This window comes from Solanum pennellii, chromosome 11 (assembly GCF_001406875.1).
Source record: "Solanum pennellii chromosome 11, SPENNV200".
Taxonomy (NCBI): domain Eukaryota; kingdom Viridiplantae; phylum Streptophyta; class Magnoliopsida; order Solanales; family Solanaceae; genus Solanum; species Solanum pennellii.
In genome coordinates this window covers 51855696-51867844 of record NC_028647.1, presented here as the reverse complement: position 1 = coordinate 51867844, position 12149 = coordinate 51855696, and positions in this window count along the sequence as shown.

Below are 12149 nucleotides of genomic sequence, written 5' to 3'. Positions count from 1 at the left end.
ATGTTAGGATCTTAGACTTGGATATTGGGAGTTAGATTGTTCTCTTAAGACTCTTGGTATGTCCTCATATATTCGAGGACGTGGATGTTATTTCTAGTTTTCTTTCATTAAAGACTTAGTATAAAGACTAGTATGTTTCTTTCAATGTAAGGGTTGTGACCCTATGATAATGAGATATGTCTAAGATAGCTTGTGATGAGACTTAGTTATTCTACATATTATAAAATAATTTCCTTATTGATTTTTTTGTGAAAAGTTTTAATTTACGCACTACATTTCAAACCTATGTGATGAATGAATGCTAAGAGGCTTGTATAAGACCTACGAGAGGTCGAGTATGATGTGTCGCAACTTGGGGGTGCTATAGGGTCGTGAAAAATCTTGTATCAGAGCATAAGGTTATGGAAATAGTCTTAGGGTTCAAAGTCTCATAAGACATGTCTAGTAGAGTCTTGTTCATTGGTGTAATTCGTGACACATCTATGAGCGAGAGGCTATAGGACGATAGAAGTTACACTTCCTTTATATTTTTGAAGTCGTTCCTTAAAGTATTTGTCTATGAGTTCTTAATTTTACGCTTGTGATCTTAGGAACATGAATACAAGAGGGGCTAATTCAAGGAGGGCTCAAGAAGCGAATGTGTATGAGGAGGTTTCCCCTTAAGTGCCCCAAGGTCAACAAGCTCCCAATGAGGAAGGGGCCACGACTAATGTGAAGATAATGAATGCTTTCCAAACTTTGACCTAACTCATGACTACTCAAGCTCAAGTCTTCACTACACAAGCTGAAACCATGAAGGCCAAAGCTAATCGAGGAGTTAGACCCTAAGTGAACCCAAATGCAAGTACTCCTGCTTCGAGAATATAAGATTTCGTGAGAATTAATCCTCCTACTTTTAATGGAACTAAGGTGGATGAGGATCTAAAACGCTTCATTGATGAGGTTTTTAAGGTGGTGGATGCTATAGGGGTAACTTCTATGGAAAAAGAGGAGCTATCCGACTACCAACTAAAATATGTGGCACAAGTGTGGTTTGAGCGATGGAGGGATGAGAGACACGTGAGGGAAGGCCCAACAGATTGGGGAGTGTTTAAGAAGGGATAGGTTTTTCCCCTTTGAGTTGAGGGAGAAAAGTTATTGGAATTCATGAACCTCCTTCACGGGGGAATGAGTGTGAAGGAATACTCTCGCAATTTTACCCAACTCTCTAAATATGCACCAACCTTTGTAGCCAACTCTAGGGCAAGAATGAATAAGTTTGTGATGGGGGTGTCTAGTTTTGTTGAAGAAGAGTGTCGTACAGCAATGCTCCATCTAAGAAGATGTTTTTACAATAAAGATTCCCCCATGGAGAGCAAGGATAGTGTGTCCAACCCAAATTCTCAAGGAGGTAGTGGAGGTGTCTCTACTTTCGAGTGGTCTAGATGTAATACATGTGAAAACCAACATTTGGTAAGTGTCTTGCCGAAAAGGATGGCTATTTTGGGTGTGGAAAGAAGGGTCATAAGATGAGAGATTTCCCAACTCTTGCAACAAAAGGGAAGGAGACCATCCAAGATCCTCAGGATGGTCTGAATCCTAACACTCAAAAGAAGACCTGTTTCTATGTGCCAGAAGCTAACAAAGGAGCTAATCCGGAATAAAGGCCCCAATGATTCATGGTTTTTTATGTTTGTTTTGATTTGTTCTTAGATGGATTTACCCTAAGTGAGGGAGAAAGAATTGAGTAGTAAGGTGGTTGAGATCCTTATTTTTTCCTTCTATTTTCTTATTCAAGCTTGAAACCAAAATTCTTAGTGGTTTTGTTATGCTTTGGAATCTTTCTTAAGATAAAGAGTTGAATATATATTTATGTTAAAAGTATATATTGTATGGTCTTTATGATATTATATGATTATACGGAAAGATTAGTAGTTAATCTATATTTCTCATGTCAAGGTGAATCTAACGAGATTTGCTTAATAGCCTCAAGAGTTGATATGTTGATTATGCCTATGTGTGATTTAAAAGTTATTGCATGTTGATCCTTAGAATGAAATGATGAGAATGTCTCACATTGGAGAAGGTAGTTCCTCCATAATGCAATGAAAATGATGAAATATGTGCACTGTGAATTGTGGAAATAGTTCAAAATTGTTTGTGTTGCTTAGAGCATATAATGATGTGAAGTTGGTGTTCCTTGTAAGTTTGGTGCATTAATTATGAAGTTGTATATATGATGATTTGTGTTGTGACCTGTTAGATAAATCAACTGTCTCAAAAGATAATTTAGAGCGTTTTTAAACATAAAACATTTAGTTTGACCAAACTGGCAACTCAAGTCTTAGTACATAATAAATAACAATGTAAAGATAATTGACTGCTAATTGTCTATCTATGAAGCCTTTATTCAATATGATGGATGTCGGGACAGGCCAATGACATCCTAATGAACTGACTCATACTGAAAGGAATGAGAAAAAAGGATCCTCCGGAAGCAAGGAATCTCATCACAACACTCTAAGTGCTCAATTGGATCAACAATGTGCTGGATGTTTATGTTGGTTACCTAGATGCAGGTGAACTGGCATCAGTACAATGAATGTACGAGTATGTGAGTTTGAATGCTAAACATAACATAAGCTTGAAAATATTATCAAAGAAACACTTACCTTGGCACTTCTCGACTCATGAATAATTTAACTCAATATAAAGCAATTGAACACATGAAATATATGAATAACTTTATAGAAATAGTAAAAGCAACTTAGATCGTTAAAGAAAATTCAGTAACTGACTCAAATTTACTCATATAACAATGCAATATAGTTTCTTTGGAAGTTTGTCTAATCGACAACCACCACTAAGATTTTAACTAGTGATACAGTGTCTTTCCCACGCTGCGAGAACTTTCCTATACTTTGTCGTCATATAATACGCTTAACTTAATGGATCCACTTGATTTTACTAAAAGCTAAGGAGTAATCGAAGTATGAATCTTTACTACCTATGATGGATACATGGTTTATGGAGACAAATTATCTTAACTCAAACTCATACCCATATCATTGCTCAATACTTCTCCAAAAATATACTTTAGCTCATTAGTTTTTCTTTAAAAAAAACTTTCTTTGGTTTAAGATAATTACTAAAAACTTAGCTTAAATTCTCTCTTGGAAATCTCAGTTCCTCTTTACTGAAAAACTAGCTCAGTCTCTTTTGGAAATCAAAGTCCCCTTTTTAATGAAAAACTAGCACAATGGCTCTTTTTAAATCTCAGTTTCATTTCTTGTTGAAATGTAAAAACATTTATTATTTGAATACATAGTCCCGACATACTCTTTTGAAGAAATAGCTTCAAGCTTTACTCTTGAGTCAACTCAAAACTTAAGTCATAAAATAAGGTTGAAACATTTTAAAAGACTTTTGAAAACTTTATAAACTTCTCTTGACTTGACTCTTAAATTATCTTGACTTGACTCTTAACTTCTCTTAACTTAACTCTTAATTTTCCTTGAATTGAACTATAGATTCAAGGATTATGATTTGTTATAGAAAAGATTTGATGATATTTAGGATTGATTTTAGATAGCTAACCATGAGAAACGATCTAGAAGTCACTATCTTGAAACAAGTCCGCGACGCAGAGATGCTTTTCAATAATTGATCGCGAAATTTAATTTTGAAACAGAGGAGCCCGCATCTTCTCTGCTACACGCAGAAAATATTCACCCTAATGGAACAGGTCTGCGACGTGAACCTTCTATTATTCCTTGTCCGACTTTTTCCTTCTTCGTTTTACAGCCCCAATTCACCTAAACTCAACTATTCTTCTCACTTTCCCTTAGATTCTGGTACCCAGCATATGTACCCATGAACCGAACTAAAAAAACTCTAAAACTTGATGTAAAAATCTTAGAAACTCCTCAATTCAGCCCAATTCAAGAACGAAAAACAAATTCAAGAACACCATTAAAGATTCATCAACTTTAAACTTTCTAGAATGAACTTTGCTGAAATAAACATGCTTGGCCCGTGGGTGAACAAACCCAACGCTAGGAAAGACTCACATACCTATTTAATAATCCACCCTTGTCGAAATCCACATGCTACACCTCTAAGAACGACAATATTTGCTCATTCTCCTCTTGCATTCTTTCTCCAAAAATCCTAGCGTAAATCTCCAATTGCCTAAACAAAACCAATTTAGTTTTGACCTTTAATTAATTCAATAAAGACGAATTATTATATTAAGACATGGAAAAGACCATAATTCCCTCTAAAAATTCTGATTGGACATTTTCTTATTTGAACAACCCAATTTCCAATGGTCATATCTCACTAATACAAACTCAAAATAACGCAAGCTTTGCGGCGTTGGAAAAATTATTACAAGAGTTTTCCAATCATATCTGAAAGTACACATAACTCATCCTGAGCTAGGAGTTATGATCATTTAAAGTTGACCAAAACTCAACTTTAACACACTTAACAAATTTTGAGATTTTTATTATTTCCAAAAATTGTCTCTTTCTAGTTGTGAGATGTTACACTTTTATCTGTATTAACACATTGATGATCAATCAATTGATGTTGGTCACAATTTATCAGAAAATCGTTTGGCTTTACAACAATCCATTGTGCAAACAAATTATCTCCACCATGTTTATCAATATTCACATCTTGATGAGTCTTAAATTGATGTTGATCTTGACTCATCAAGGAATCAGTTGGTTGTACAAGACTCTGTTTGCGAACAACTTATCTCCAACATTTGTATTACCGTTCACACCTTCACAAAGTTTGGCTAAGGATGTATAAATACCACCACTCATATAATTCACTTGTGAAAATATACCAGGTATGTTATGTTGTTTTTGTTGATTACATGTAAATTGCTATTGAGGAAGATGACCCTTCATATATTACAAATTAAGATTTATAAAGAAAAAATACTTGAGAAAAAAAATGGTTTTGTATGAAACGAGTAAAGGAAATTAACAGTTGGTGCAAAATATGAATATAAAGTATGAAATTTTATGGAAAGTAATATATCTATGTTCTTAGATACATATATACTCTCATGGGAGGATGTATCCCTTTGTACTTTGTTTCAAGATTTGACAAGGATAAATGAAAGACTAGCATGTTGTAAATTATTTTCCATACTTGTCTGATTTTATGGATATTAGTTTGATCAAATACAAAGTTAATCAATAAAAATGATTTCAAAACATTATAACTAATAAATTATACGGACAAGGGCCAAAAATACCCTTAAAGTATTGAAAATGGTACAAAATTAGCCTTCATCCACCTATTGGCTCCAAAATGCCCTTTTCATCCACCTATTGGCTCAAAAATACCCTTGTCATCCACCTTTGGTTTCAAAATTGACCATTTTTTAATTGTTTTAAAATAAAAATCTTTAAATATTTTTTTAAATACTGGGAGTTCAACTATTTATTATAATTTTAATTTATTAATATAATTTATAAACCAATCCACAACCCACTCATTACTAACTAAATCTCACTCAATTAATAATTCAATTATATTACCAAAATCATCATAAACACTACTAAAACACGATGAAATTATAGATTACGAAAAATGACATTCAAAATTATTCGAGTCCGAATCGAAGCCACAATTAAATTTAGATTGAGCCGCTTATTTAGGAGGACAATTTCTTTCAAAATTGAATTAGAAATTTATGATTAAAGGTAAAGAAATAATACATCCCGAATTAATTCATGCACTTTTTTAAAATATAATTTTATAAATATTTATGATTTATTTTAAAACCTTTAATATACTATTATGAAAAAAAGTTACCTATGAAGTAACATAACATAATTGAGACGTAACAATAATTAAGACGAACATAGTCAGACTTTTAAGTTTATCGGTGATTTTTATGTAGCCACTTGAATTTATGATAATTTACTTCTATATTTTTTAAAAACACTCAATTGGCAGTAGCTTGCATTTATAATGTGACGGGTTCATTAATTAAGAGGGATTTAATTAGTAATGGATGGGTAGTGGATTTATTTATAAATTACACTAATAAGTTAAATTATAATAAATAGTTGAGCGCCACGTATTTTAAAAAATATTTAAATAGTTTAAATATAAAACCGTTAAATAAGTGATCAATTTTGAACCTAAAGGTGGATGACAAGGGTATTTTGGACCCAATAGGTGAGTGGAAAGGGCATTTTGGAGCCAATAGGTGGATGAAGGGTAATTTTGTACCATTTTCAATACTTTGAGGGTATTTTAGGCCCTTTTCCGTAAATTATATGCATTGACCGGGTTCTTATTTAATCTTTTCACTATCATAAACATAAAAGTTATGATATTGAAATTAATTTTTTTTCTATATCAATAATAAAAGATAACAAATCTTTTCACTATCATTAATTATTTTCCTTTAAGGGATTAGTCTTCTCCAATCAAATATCTCAAAGTGGAGATATACTTATTATTTTTCTTTATTAGGCAGTGTTTCTCTCGAATGGATTCTGCGCAACATAAATTCAAATTATTCATGTTTATTTTTGTACTTGCTAATTGAGATTCATATTTTTTATTATTATGTCATGCTGATGAAAGTTATGTGAACAGGGTGAGTCAGTGGTGAGTCAGTGGCCACTTGTTCATTACCCTTGAATTTTCACAAAATTATTAATTATACCTTTAAATTATGAAAATGTCATGTTATCCCTTTAAATATAAGTTTTATGTATTATTTACACTTCTAAACTATATAAGTGTGCTATTACCCACTAAACTTAATTATTACATATCATTTAAATCCTTAAATTATTTTTGTCTAATTGTAGTTTTTGCTCCAATTTTATATACCAAATAAATTAAAGGAACTTGTGCAAAGAATCAATAGCTTTACAAGGACATGACAATTTCGTATATAAAAAAACATGTGTGAATTAACAAGAATAATTTTAAAATATCAAAATGATTTATTTAGTTTCATAAGTACAAAAATGAGTGCAAAAGTGTACTTAACTGGTTAAACACAACAAACACTACAATTTTGAGAATTATTTCAAGAGGGTAGTAGGACCCTCAAATTGTTTAGGGGTATTAATAATATAGAAAAATTAAGCTTAAAAATAATAGGACTGACAATATTTATATATTTACTAATTGTAAGATTGGAGAACCAACTTAATTTGGGACTATTCTGCCAAAATATTACTTAATGCCTAAAAAATAATTTTGTTTAAAGGGTTTAGAATGTGGATCAAAGGAACTAGCTAAGAAGCCCAAATTATTGTGTGTGTTCTAACCAGGTATTAGGGCATTTTAAAACTTCTTGTTTTGATCATGAAAAATACATACAAACATGAGGAAGTAGGATACTTGGCGTTAATAAACTTGATTTGATATTAACTCACTGGTGGCTTAAATTCAAAGTTAGAGGAGTATAAAGGTTTTGCATTCGAATATAAAGAAATAAAAAACTTAAATTTACTGAAAACAATCTTAGTTCATTGAATATAAAGTAATAACAAACTTAAATTTACTCATTTAAAGTAATATAATTTTAATGGGAGATTCTCTAATCGACAACCATCACTATTAGCCTAAGTGATGGTACAACGTTTTACTTCACGCTGCCGAGGATCATCCTATACCTTGCCATTGGTATAGGACCTTTTTAACTTTATGGATCCACTAGTTTAACTTAAGTGATCATCTAAAAAGTATGATCCTTTAGCCCATGATAGCTACATGGTTTATGGAGACTTGAGTTATTATGAACTCGCATCCCCATACTGTTCTCAATACTACTTCCAAAAATATAACTAGCTCATGTTTTTTGAAAAGAAGTTCTTTCTCTGGGTCGAGATAATTGCTCAACACTTATCTTTATAAGAACTCTGAGAATCGATGTTCCCTTTTCTTGCTAAATTCTCTTTTAGGAAATCTTAGTTTCCTCTTATCTTAAATGTGAAAAAACATTTTTAACTCTTAGGGAATACTTAGTTCCCTTATATCTTTTGAGAAATGAACTGAAATTTTTACTCTTTACTTAACTTGAAACTTGAGTCTTAAAACAACTCTTAGGGAATACTTAGTTCCCTATAACTTTTTGAGAAATGAACTCAACTTTTTACTTGTTACTTAACTTGAAACTTAAGTCTTAAAACAAAGTTAAAATATTTCTTAAAGACCTTACAAAACTTTTAAGAACATTGATTTGACTTGCTTCTTAACTTCTAGACTTGACTCTTAACTTCTTTGACTTTGATCTTACCTTTTCTTTATTTGGATTATGGATTCAAGATTCATGATCTCATGTTTATGGATGATTTCATCATGTTCAGATGTATTTTAGAGTGTTGGAATCAACTAAAAACATGGGTACATCACTTAGAAACTAGTATGAAAAGGTGTGGAATGAATGGGGTCAATTGGCGTCCTTGGCGCTCTAAGAGGTGTGGGGTGGATGGTGCGATGCCCCAAGTCCCTACGGATAGAGATTTTCCTTCGGGGCTATGGGAGGCGCGACTCCCAACCCTTCTACCTAGGTGTTCTCGACCTTTCTCCTTTGTTTTTCATCTCTAAGCCCTCTAGACTTCCATGGTTCTTTCCCCAAACACATAGGATCATTATCACCCTCAATAACCAATAGATTAAGCTCGAAAAACAACCTAGAAGCACGAATCAAAAAAACACTAAGCATTCAATAACTCAACCAACAAGAATTCGACAATGCTCTTCAAGAACTTCACATATTAACATGTAAACAACTCACCAATCACTTAATTGAGACAAGTTTGGTGTGTGGTTGAACTGACCTAACACTAAATGATCTCACATACCTTTATAGGGATCACCCCCAATGAATTCCACTCGCAAAGCTTGGCGTTCTTGGCGAATTCTTGACTTCTCTCTATCTTTCTCTTCTTTTCTCTCTTCTCCAAGCCCTAAGCGTAATTCGTATTTTTCCGAACTGCAATAAATTTAGCCTTACCCCTAATAAATCTCTGAAAAATTAATTAATTAAATTAAGGTAAAGACAACTTTGCCCTTCTCAAAACTGGATTGGATTTTCCTTAATCCAACATCTCAACTTCCGAAAGGCATAACTCGCTCATACAATATCAAAGTTGTGCAAACTCGGTAGTATTGGAAAGATCTTTCAACGGGTTTTCCAATCATATCAAAAAATACCTCTAACTCATCCTGACGTAGAATTTATGGTTGTTTGAAAATGACCAAAACTCACTTTCCTAACTTAAATAATTTTCCAGATTTTTCGTATTCTTTCCAAAAATAAATATTTTCAGATTTTAAACTCTTTTCTTGTCGTTTCTAGTTGCGAGATGTTGCATCAACATTAAACAATTATTTCTCTTAGCATATAATGAATTAGGTGGCCCATTACCTATTAAATGTTCTATGTTTCCTCTTTAGAACACAACCAAGTTTTTCTCATTTCAAGTTAGTAGTAAAAAATTATGACCATTTTATCAGAGACTACCACAACAGAGTTTTTGAGTTAGTGACTTACAAATCACTTCTACGGGTCATAGAACATTCAACGGCCCATATTGTTCACTTGTGAAAAAAGTAATAAGAGACAATTTTGGATTTATTTCTTACTGACCCATCTACAAGTCGTAAACGTCTACCGGTCGTAGTTTGGACCTGTAGAATAAACCTTTGAAACTTAAAATTTCAATATGAATTCAACGGATGAGATCCACGGTCCGTATATCAAGCCACGAACTGTAGATGGCTTTATGAATGTTTTTTGACAACTTTTAAGAGAGGTGTTTCAGAGTATTCCCACCCCTTCTAAACCAAACCCTAACTCTTTTACACGTGAATAAGGTTCTAAAATACGTAAATGTACCCTTTACTCTTATTAATGCTTTCAAGCCTTAGAGCAAAGATCCAAGATGATAAATCTAGGTTTTCAAGTGTTCGTCAAGTTTCGCCAAACACTTTAGTTATCACGCCCCGAAGCTACCCCTAGGACGCGGACATGGAACATAGGATCACGAGTGACACCAAACTAATCTTTATGACATATCATAAGCATACTAAATTGAACTGAAGTAAAGAATCATTATGAGGAAGCTAATCATAAGATAATCTGAAATAATGGAGAATACCCCGTACTAAATCTGAATAAAGGAAAAATGAGACTTTAATGACAATTGAAAAGTCAAACTCAAGTAATAAAGCTGAAACTAAATATGTCTGAAAATAACCTCTATCTGACTAGAAGTGTTCTGACATGCCCCATCTAAAATCTAGCAAAAGTGAAAATAAAGCTAAAAGCAAGGGAAGATAATCATGTCACTCTTCCTAGAAGAATGAGGGCTCAACAGTGATGTTATTGAACTGAAGATCGGGAACTGATCTATGTGTGATCTGAAAGTTGAGAATCTGAACCTACATCAAAAGAAGATGTCGCGCAGAGTATGTGTCAGTACATGAGTAGTACTAATCATGCAAGACAGAATAACGTTGAAGTAACTGAACCAAAGCATATACATGAGCAATGATAAAAGATAAGCATGATAACATACTGAGAATACAGAACATGAACTAATGGAATGCAATGACCAAGTTTATAACATGTTGGGACTGAAATCTGACGGTAACTTGTAACATGGTCAATGCAATAAAATCTGGTTGAACTGTGGGAGATAGTAATAAGCAACATAAAATCACATAAGCTAAATGTGGAGTCCGATGTATACGTCCATTCGAGAGGAATCAATATACCCTACCAAAGGTATAGAGGCATGACTATTGTGATCACTAAGTATAGTGCCCATATAAGGGTTTTATCTACAGGGCACGTAGTTCTGGGACTATGAGGGTGACTGATCCTAGTCCACTCGATATTAAGCTAATCCAATTTATTATGTAATTATCAATTTATGACTAACTTAATGTAATATTGGATATCTCAAAATACTTGCATACAAACTAAGAATGCAACACAAATATACTGATAAATAAACATATAAAAACTGAGGCATGTATGTATATATATCTAAAATAATTGACCTAGTATGTGTAATTCATGAAGTGAAAGAACTACATAACTAGGGTTCTAAATCTATGAAAGAACTTACAGAAAACGATACGAAATTTATGATAATATGATTTGGATCATTCTGACTGCTAACCCCACAATTTCTAACATTCAAGAAATCCTTGGTCTAAAAAATATTAAGGAAATCAAGAATTTGACTGAAAAATAGGGACCTAGTGTGTTAAATATACTCATTAGTAAAATCCCACATACTTGGTGAAAAATTTCATACAGATATCACGCCCTTTTTTTCCTCAAAATTTAATTTTTAAAATATTTTGAAAGAAAAAGAGTTTTTCCACTTAAAATCACATTTTGAAAAGGAATTATTTTATTATTCAGAGTCACCACTTGGAACTGAATTTTGGTGTTCCAATTTACCTTATTTAGATCCCTAATCAAAAGAAAAGTTGACTCTATTTTTATTGGTCTTCAAACTAGAAATTCGGGTAAGGAATTTTGTAGACCGAGGTGAAGGTAGTAGACACCCCTCGAGTCCCGCGGTTCTAGCACGATCTCTTTATTGACTTTAGTATGATATGACTTAATTTTTGGATATTATATTATTTAACTTAATAATACAAATACTATTACTTTTATTCTCTCATTTATTTTAAACATATTTTAAAATGTCTTATTTATTTTAATATATATCCATTAATTAAAAATATGTATATGCACATAAACTTATTCAAACTAAATAAAGTAAAGTCAAAAAATGAACATTTACAAATTTGAATTTTTGAAAGTCCGTAAGTTTTTCTTTCTATTTGCATATATTTATATTATTATTATGTATATAACTATAGATAGAATATATAGATGTATTTAATTGCTAAAATAAGAATTCACCTAGAAATGAGATTTTTAGAGTTTAGATAATTTTAATATTGTTTTTAATTTTTAGTTTAATTTAAAATAGGAGATAAATTTTCATTAGATTTATAATTAGTTATAGCAAGAAATCCTAAAGAGGTTAGGACTATTTTTTAGGAAGATTATTTTTTATTTTTATTTTTTTTCTCTTTCTTATTTTTTTCTACACGTCTTTTTTCTTGTATATATATATATATATATA